The sequence below is a fragment of the Marmota marmota genome, unplaced genomic scaffold (genome assembly GCF_001458135.2).
Source record: "Marmota marmota marmota unplaced genomic scaffold, marMar, whole genome shotgun sequence".
Lineage (NCBI taxonomy): Eukaryota > Metazoa > Chordata > Mammalia > Rodentia > Sciuridae > Marmota > Marmota marmota.
Genome location: NW_026000272.1, coordinates 14087899 through 14095235, shown reverse-complemented (window position 1 = coordinate 14095235; position 7337 = coordinate 14087899). Strand labels below are relative to the sequence as shown.

The 7337-nt window shown below is 42.5% G+C and overlaps 1 long non-coding RNA gene across 1 annotated transcript in view; it reads left to right on the top strand.

Annotated features, from left to right (window-relative positions):
- The first annotated feature begins 3522 nt into the window (after nucleotides 1–3522).
- LOC125614334 overlaps nucleotides 3523–7337 on the top strand; it is a 13777-nt gene continuing 9962 nt past the window's right edge. The window contains exons 1-2 of the long non-coding RNA XR_007344943.1: nucleotides 3523–3627; nucleotides 3960–4108. This is a non-coding gene — a long non-coding RNA (uncharacterized LOC125614334). The remainder of the gene's footprint in view (nucleotides 3628–3959; nucleotides 4109–7337) is intronic.

Below are 7337 nucleotides of genomic sequence, written 5' to 3'. Positions count from 1 at the left end.
TGGTCAGATCCACGTTTTAAATTTTTTTATTATTTTTTTAAATTGATAGATAAAATTGCATGCATTTATTGTGTTCAATGTGATGTTTTGAAATATACATACATTGTGGAATTGCTAAATCTATCTAATTAACACATATGCTCAGAGCTACTTTTAAGGTTATGTGTGGGCTTTTCTTTGCTTCCCATTGATCAAGCTCTGGGGGACTTAGCTTCTGCCATACATAAAGTGAACATGAATGCTGTCAACTTCTGAACACATCTCATTTGTACATCAAAGATGACAATTGCCTTTCTTTTGGTATTTGTCTCCCTTTACATTTGTCTGTAGGTGGAAGGAAGCATTTGTACAAGTACCAGAGTGGGGGAAGTATGCTTCATAATCCTCTGTGCTTCCTGGGATTAGTGTGTTTGAAGAGCTGTTGATAAAGAGAAGGTGATTGTGTGCCTGGAGGCAGTGGGTCTGGAACAGGCATTCCATAGGTGTTAACTTACTCATACCTCCTAGCATGTCCTCACTCACTCATTCAACAGATTTCTTTTGTGGTGTTAGGTATGCATCCTAGACAAGCTCTCCCTGCTGAGCCACAGCCACAGCCCCTCATTCAACAGTTATTTATTTTATATCTGTTAAATACCAAGTCTGGTGCTAGGCCAGGGCTATAAGATAGCCCCTGACCTCAGAAAGCTGATCTTCTGGCAGGAGAGGAGGATAGTAAGCAAATAAAGAAATATTAAAAATCTCTAATCTCAGCAGCTCAGGAGGCCGAGAAAGGAGGGTTGCATGTTCAAGGCTAGACTTAGCAACTTAGTGTCTTAAAATTAAAAACAAAAGGCCTAGGTGTGTAGCTCAGTGGTAGTGCCCCTGGGCTAAATCTCCAGTACCCCCACAAAAGGAAATATTAGAAATCTTTACCAATTGTGCCTATTGGTAGAATGCAAAAGATCAGTGTGCCAAGACAGATTAATGGAGAGACCTACTCAAGACTGAGGAATGAGGAAAGACCTCAAGAACAGGGGACATTGAAGATGGGACCTGAAAGATAAGAAGGAGCTAGCTGGTGGACTCTCAGCAATTGGACCAGAATTCTTTTTTTTATGAGAGAGAGAGAGAGAGAGAGAGAGAGAGAGAGAGAGAGAGAAGAGAGAATTTTAATATTTATTTTTTAGTTTTCGGCGGACACAACATCTTTGTTTGTATGTGGTGCTGAGGATCGAACCCGGGCCGCATGCATGCCAGGCGAGCGCGCTACCGCTTGAGCCACATCCCCAGCCCCTGGACCAGAATTCTTGGTATAGAAGAGTTTAGTTAAGAGCGTGAATGATTCTAGATAAAGAACAGGGGTGAAAGGGAAAGGGAGGGGGCAGGGGATTAGCAAGGATGGTGAAATGTGATGGACATCATTATACAAAGTACATGTATGAAGGCTTGAATTGGGTGTCAACATACCTTATAATACAAAGAGAGATATGAAAAATTATGGTATATATGTGTGTTAAAAACTGTAATGCAAAAAAACAAAGTTCATGTATAAAGTCATGAATTGGTGTGAACATATATTATATACAGAGATATAAAAAATTGTGCTATATATGTGTAATAAGAATTATAATGCATTCCACTGTTGTCGTGTATTTAAAAAAATAATAATAAAATCAATTTTAAAAATGGGAGTGAATGAAAGACCTGTTTCAGTAACAGTTGAGCAGAGGCCTAGGCTAAGGAATCCAAGGCTGAAGATGGTTTTGTTCCAGAGACCTCAAACTGGAGCCCTAAGTTGGGCTAGGCCTGGACAACATAGCCCTGATCCAACGGAGAACAACTGGGCAGATGAAGTCCCAGCTGTGCATAAACATTGTACAAATGTTTACGGGGCTCCTCCACAAGCCCATCACTGTCTAGCCAGAGACAAATCAGACAGCAAAGAGCTCACAGTCTAGTAGAGGAAATAAGTCATTGAGTCCAATCCATTACCACATGGTAAATACAACAGAATTAATATGTACAAATTCCCCTCGTGTCACAGAACAGGAATGCTGAACACACGCAAGAATCAGAAAACAGTCATAGGAGACTGGATTTTGAAGGGTAGAAGGGCCTTCCAGAATGAGAAACCAGCCTGACCAAAGACCCAGAGGCATGAAGCCACATGCCTCTGGGACTTTGGGGAATTAAAAGACCTGCTGCATTTTTGAGCCTGACATACAAGATAGAGAGTAGTGGGTGTTGAGATTTCAACAGGGGCAGGTCCCAGGGGATCTTTGGGGATAAGTGTGGTGGATTCTAATGGCACTGAAGGTATGTAAACACAAGAAAGGAGATCTCCCTGTTAACTTGCCTTGATAATGCCCCTCTTGTTACCTAATCCTGCTGGTTTAGACTCAATTTTCTAGGAAGCCATTGTATTTCAAAGAAACTGCTTGATCCTTTTCTAGAAGAATTTCATGCTTTTGGAAATGGCTTCCCCCTGTAAGTACTTTATACTTTTCTTATGACTTTTCAAAGCATCTACCATATGTTATTTCTCCCAAGTGAGAGATTATTTCTCATTTATTGGGGGGAGCTGAAATGAAGTCATCTATCCACTGAAGTGACAGCTGCAAGCAGAGATGTTCTGTCCAGGGCAGTAGGCCCACCATCTGAGTCCAGTGTGCCTTCTCCATGAGTGGCTGTCCCCTCCCAGCCTCCTATTGCTGCCTTCCCTTTCTCTCTGCTTCCCATTATATAAGAGCATTTTTGCAGAGATGAGTTCTGGGCTTGTTCTGAATATTTTAGGTGTCAAACATCCTGTTTTTCTCTGAGTAATGTGACCCTGTCAATGACCCACTGCATTTCAGAATGACATCATGGGATTAAACTGAGAATGGTTGAAGAGAAGTGATTATGGGAGCCCAGGGACCTCTGCTTGCCCCTTTACCTTCCAGCAACTTGTCTGGAGATATTGAACAAGATGAAATCTGCAAACAAATGTGCCCTTTGCAAAAAAGTAGGGGTTGGCAAACTAGAGCCTGAGAACCAAATCTGGCCCACACAGCAGATCTGGTCCTGGCTGATTTTGCAAGTAAAGTTTTATTGGCACACTGCCATGCTCATTTGTTTGAGGATTGTCCATGGACACTTTTGCACTACCTGTACAACAGAGTTGATGAGACAGATGAGACAGAGCCCATGTGGCCCACAAGGCTGAAAACATGAGCTATCTGACCCTTACAGAAAAAGTTTGCTGCACTCTGCATTGATGCCTTCTTCTCCTACCCTCCAGGAAGAGGCATGTGAATACAGTGACAGATATCCCAGGCCTCTGAGTACCACCATTCATTCCCTTCCCCTCCTCGCCAAACACATGGTACAAAAAGAAAGTAGAGATTAAATTTTAACAAGTATATCAGAGCCTTCATATTTATTAAATGACATCAGAACTCGCATACTTATGAAATGAGCATTGCCCTTCCAAGAAGGTCCCTTGGGAGATTGCACACTTATTCCAGTGCTGCTTCCAGCAGGCTGGACATTGTTGGGGCTGCTCTTTAGAGGCAAGATCTGTGACACCTGAGAAAATCCACTTTGCCTTCTTTTTTGGACCCAAAGTAATGCAGCCCTGTTGGACCATCTGTCTAACTGCCATGGGTCAGTGTTATCCTATTTAAAAAGGGGAAAAAAAAAAACTTACATTAAGCATTTATGGTGTTCCAAGGAATTGACTCCTGGTTCTGAAAGTAGGCCCTTAAAGAGGCATCCAAAATATGATATCTTCACAGATAAGGTGGCCTCCCCCAATGAACTGAGGGTTAAGGTTTTCCTTGGAAATTATTTTTGGGGGATTTTGGTGCATGTTTTTAAATTTTGAGCCATTTGATTTCTCACAAAATGCATATGGCTCTCTCATTTCTATTTAGGGACAGCTATCCATACTTCAAATGACTTTACCATCTGTCCTGTATTTCCCCATCTCTTTCCAGCTGCTGTCAGTAGAGTTTGCTGAGGCTTGGTGCATTGTACCCATTTGGCTAAAAATGGCATGGACTGAGATGAGGAAACCCTGGTCCTTCAGTTCCATTTCTCACAGCCAGGTTTGGATGGATAAGAGTCCCTTGGAGGCCAGAACGTGGTATGCTGTGGGTGGGCCTGGCATTATTGGAAAATAACGGAGGCAATGGGCATGTCAGCATTTGGTGATCCCTCTTGTCTCAGGGACTGTTGTGTGCGCTGGACTGCTGTGGTAACGGGAGTGTGGAGTTTAGTGGTTTCAGAAAACCATGAAATGCCTACTTATTCCTCTACATTTCTGCTTTCTCATTTTCCTTAATCTTATTCTGCAAAAGAGGTATTGTGTGGCCAGTCCTGAAGCAATAAGATAACCACTTAAGCAAGTTTCTTTTTAAAATTGTTCCTTCTTTCTCCTTTCCTTTTTTTCCCTTTACTTTCTTCATTGAGAGCCATTTTCTCCTCACATGACATGTCTAAATTTCATGTGCTCACATTGCTTCACTGATTTCTGTTCTGCCAGAGTCTCAGACACAAGACTGGGCAAAAGTCACTCAGACCTACGTTTGTAATATATACTGCCCATTAAAATAAATGTCCTTGCATGGTTGAGAATGATCAAATGGATTACCAAGAAGTGAATAGGATTAGGGCTGGAGCCACAAGTGTAAATTCCTCCTCCCAGTTCTGAATCAATTAAGAGGTAGTTTGGGTGGGAAAGCTCTTTTTGTTGTTGTTTTTCTGAGATTTTGTTGCTTAGGCACCAGAAGTTAAACTAGAACTGCTATCTCTAGCCCTGGGTGAGGAGTGGAACCTACCCTGATGTTATAGAACCAGGTCATCATGTCTTGGTGCCCAAAGGAGAGCTGAGAGCCTCACAGCATTCCCAGAGGAGGTTCAGAGAGGCTCTGGTCATGCTATTCATCTGTACTACACATTTTTTTGCACACATGGTGGCCTGGTCCCACTGGACCCTTCCAAGGGTACGAATGATGTTTTTATTGTTTATACAGCACACCACAACAATATGGGAAATAGCAAGCAATAGGACTTTGGGGTGTGTGGTTTTATATTTTGAGCTTACTGTCTATTCTGGTAGTACTTAATAATCAAGTGGCTTTCGGGTGTGAATCCTCCAACCGTTGAATCCCACAGGACTTCCATCAATCAGGCAGCATGTGAAGGAACTTGGGCTTTGTTCATGAAAAGTCTGGCATCATTGGACTTTGGGAGATTTCCAAACTGGCATGGCTCGGCACCAAAGGAAGGGGTGGGAAGGGGGGCTCCTTGCTAGACAGCTCTTTAGTTTGAAGTTTTAAAAAAAGAAAGGGGTGGCTTCAGAAATGTTTGCTGGAAAGCTCAGTACCTCAATATTGATGCTGAGAAAGAGAGAAATTGTCTTGGCAAGGACTCCATGTAGGTTCGCTTCTTAGTATTCATACGAGCAAGGAGCTCTGTTTAATAGGTTGGACACGTTCTTGTGGGCAGAGCTTCTGGAGGTGGAATGATGACTCTCTGTTCTTGCCACTGGTAGTGTGGGGGTGGGGACATGAGGAGTAGGGAGGTAGGTGGGGTTGAAAACAGCTAAAGGGAAGGTAGCAGAGGAATGTGGGCACTGTTAGCCAATATTCCTCTTCAGTGCCCTCCAGCAAAGCTGAGACTAGTTGAAAAGGTCCTAGACATCTGGATAGCTCAGTTCTTCCCTAGGCCTTGTCATTAGCCAATGATATGCTGATTTTTGAGTGTTCATGTGACATCTGTGTCGTATGTCCTATCTGTCACTGATAAGTCAGTTTCCAGCACACGCCAAAAGTTCTGAGAAGTTATCCTCTGCTACCATTGGGAGAGTCTATTTTCATATCAAGAGTCTGCCCCATTTGGCCATTTTTTTAAAAGAAACTTCCTCTTTTAATGAGTGCCCAAAGGGATTCATATGAGAAGAATATAGGCCACAGCCCTTTGACCCATCTTTGGCCCCAGTTGAGCTTCACAGGCTCCTCAATAGGTTTACCACTTCTGCATGAAGACTGCCTCTTTCCTCTGAGGGTGACCTTTGGCTGATTGATTGATTCATCATTCAATAGTTCATTCATTCAACTCATCCAATACATATTCATTCAACATTCATGTGCCAAGATCTAGATGCTTTGTTACAGTGTGGGGCAAAACCCAAACAAGGGTGCTATATCTATAGAATGTACATTTCTGCTGGGAAGGTAGACAATATGCAAACAAACAAACAAACAAAAGAAATAAACAAATAAGGAAAACATCCATGAGTGGCAAATGTAGCACAGTAAGATGACATGATAGACTGAATGGGTGGCTAGCTCAGATTGCATGGTCAGGAACGGGTTCCATGGGGAGAATGACCTTTAACCCAAGATCTGAAGGCAGACTCTTAAAGATCAGGGTGAGGAGTATTCTGGATATTAAGGTGAGCTAATGCAGTGAACCTACTATAAGCTACACACCTGATATGCAAAGAGGAATAAAAAAAAGAGGTCCTTCCCTCTAAATCCAAGAATCTAAGTACGAAGATGCACAAGTGGATAAGCAGTTATAATAGATGAATACTATAACAGGAAGAGTATACACAGAGCTATGGAAACATGGATTAGTGGCAGAGGTCAAAGGTTTCCTGGAGGAAGTGGCATTAAGCTGAGTAGAAATTAGCCAGGTCAACAGGGTGAGGGGGTTGGAGAAAAGAGTGCTCCCTGCTCTAAGCGAAGGCAACAACAAATGTGAAGGGCTATTGTTCACAGTGCATAAGCATATCTGAATGACCAAGAAATGTTCATGGTCCATTGAGAAAGAGGCAGGGGCTATGGGAGACAAGACTGAAGAGGTAAACAGAGACATCCTATGGGTTTGGAGTTTGAATTCTGACAGTGCAGGAACCGCTAAATAATGTTAAAGAGGGCAGAAACATAATCCAATTTTTGTTTTGAAAAGTCCAGTTCTCAGCTGGGCACAGTGGTGCACACCTTTAATCCCAGGTATTTGGGAGACCTAGGCAGAAGGATTATTTGAGCCCATGATTTTAATACTGGTCTAGGCAATATGGCGAGACGAGACCCCCATCTCAAAAAGGAAAACATTTCTCTGGCCACTATGGGAACAATGGACTGTAAAGGAGCAACAGTAGAAGCAGGAAGATCAATTAGGAGATGAGTCCAGTTACCCAGGTGGAAAGGAATTGTTATCTTGGACCAGGGTGGTAGATAGAGAAAAAGATAAAGATAAGAGGACAGGTTAATGAGATGTTTGAAAGGTAAAAGTGACAGGCTTGATGAGGGTTTTATATATGGAGGTGATTGAAGCAGAGAGAAGAAGTCAATGAAATCTAGTTT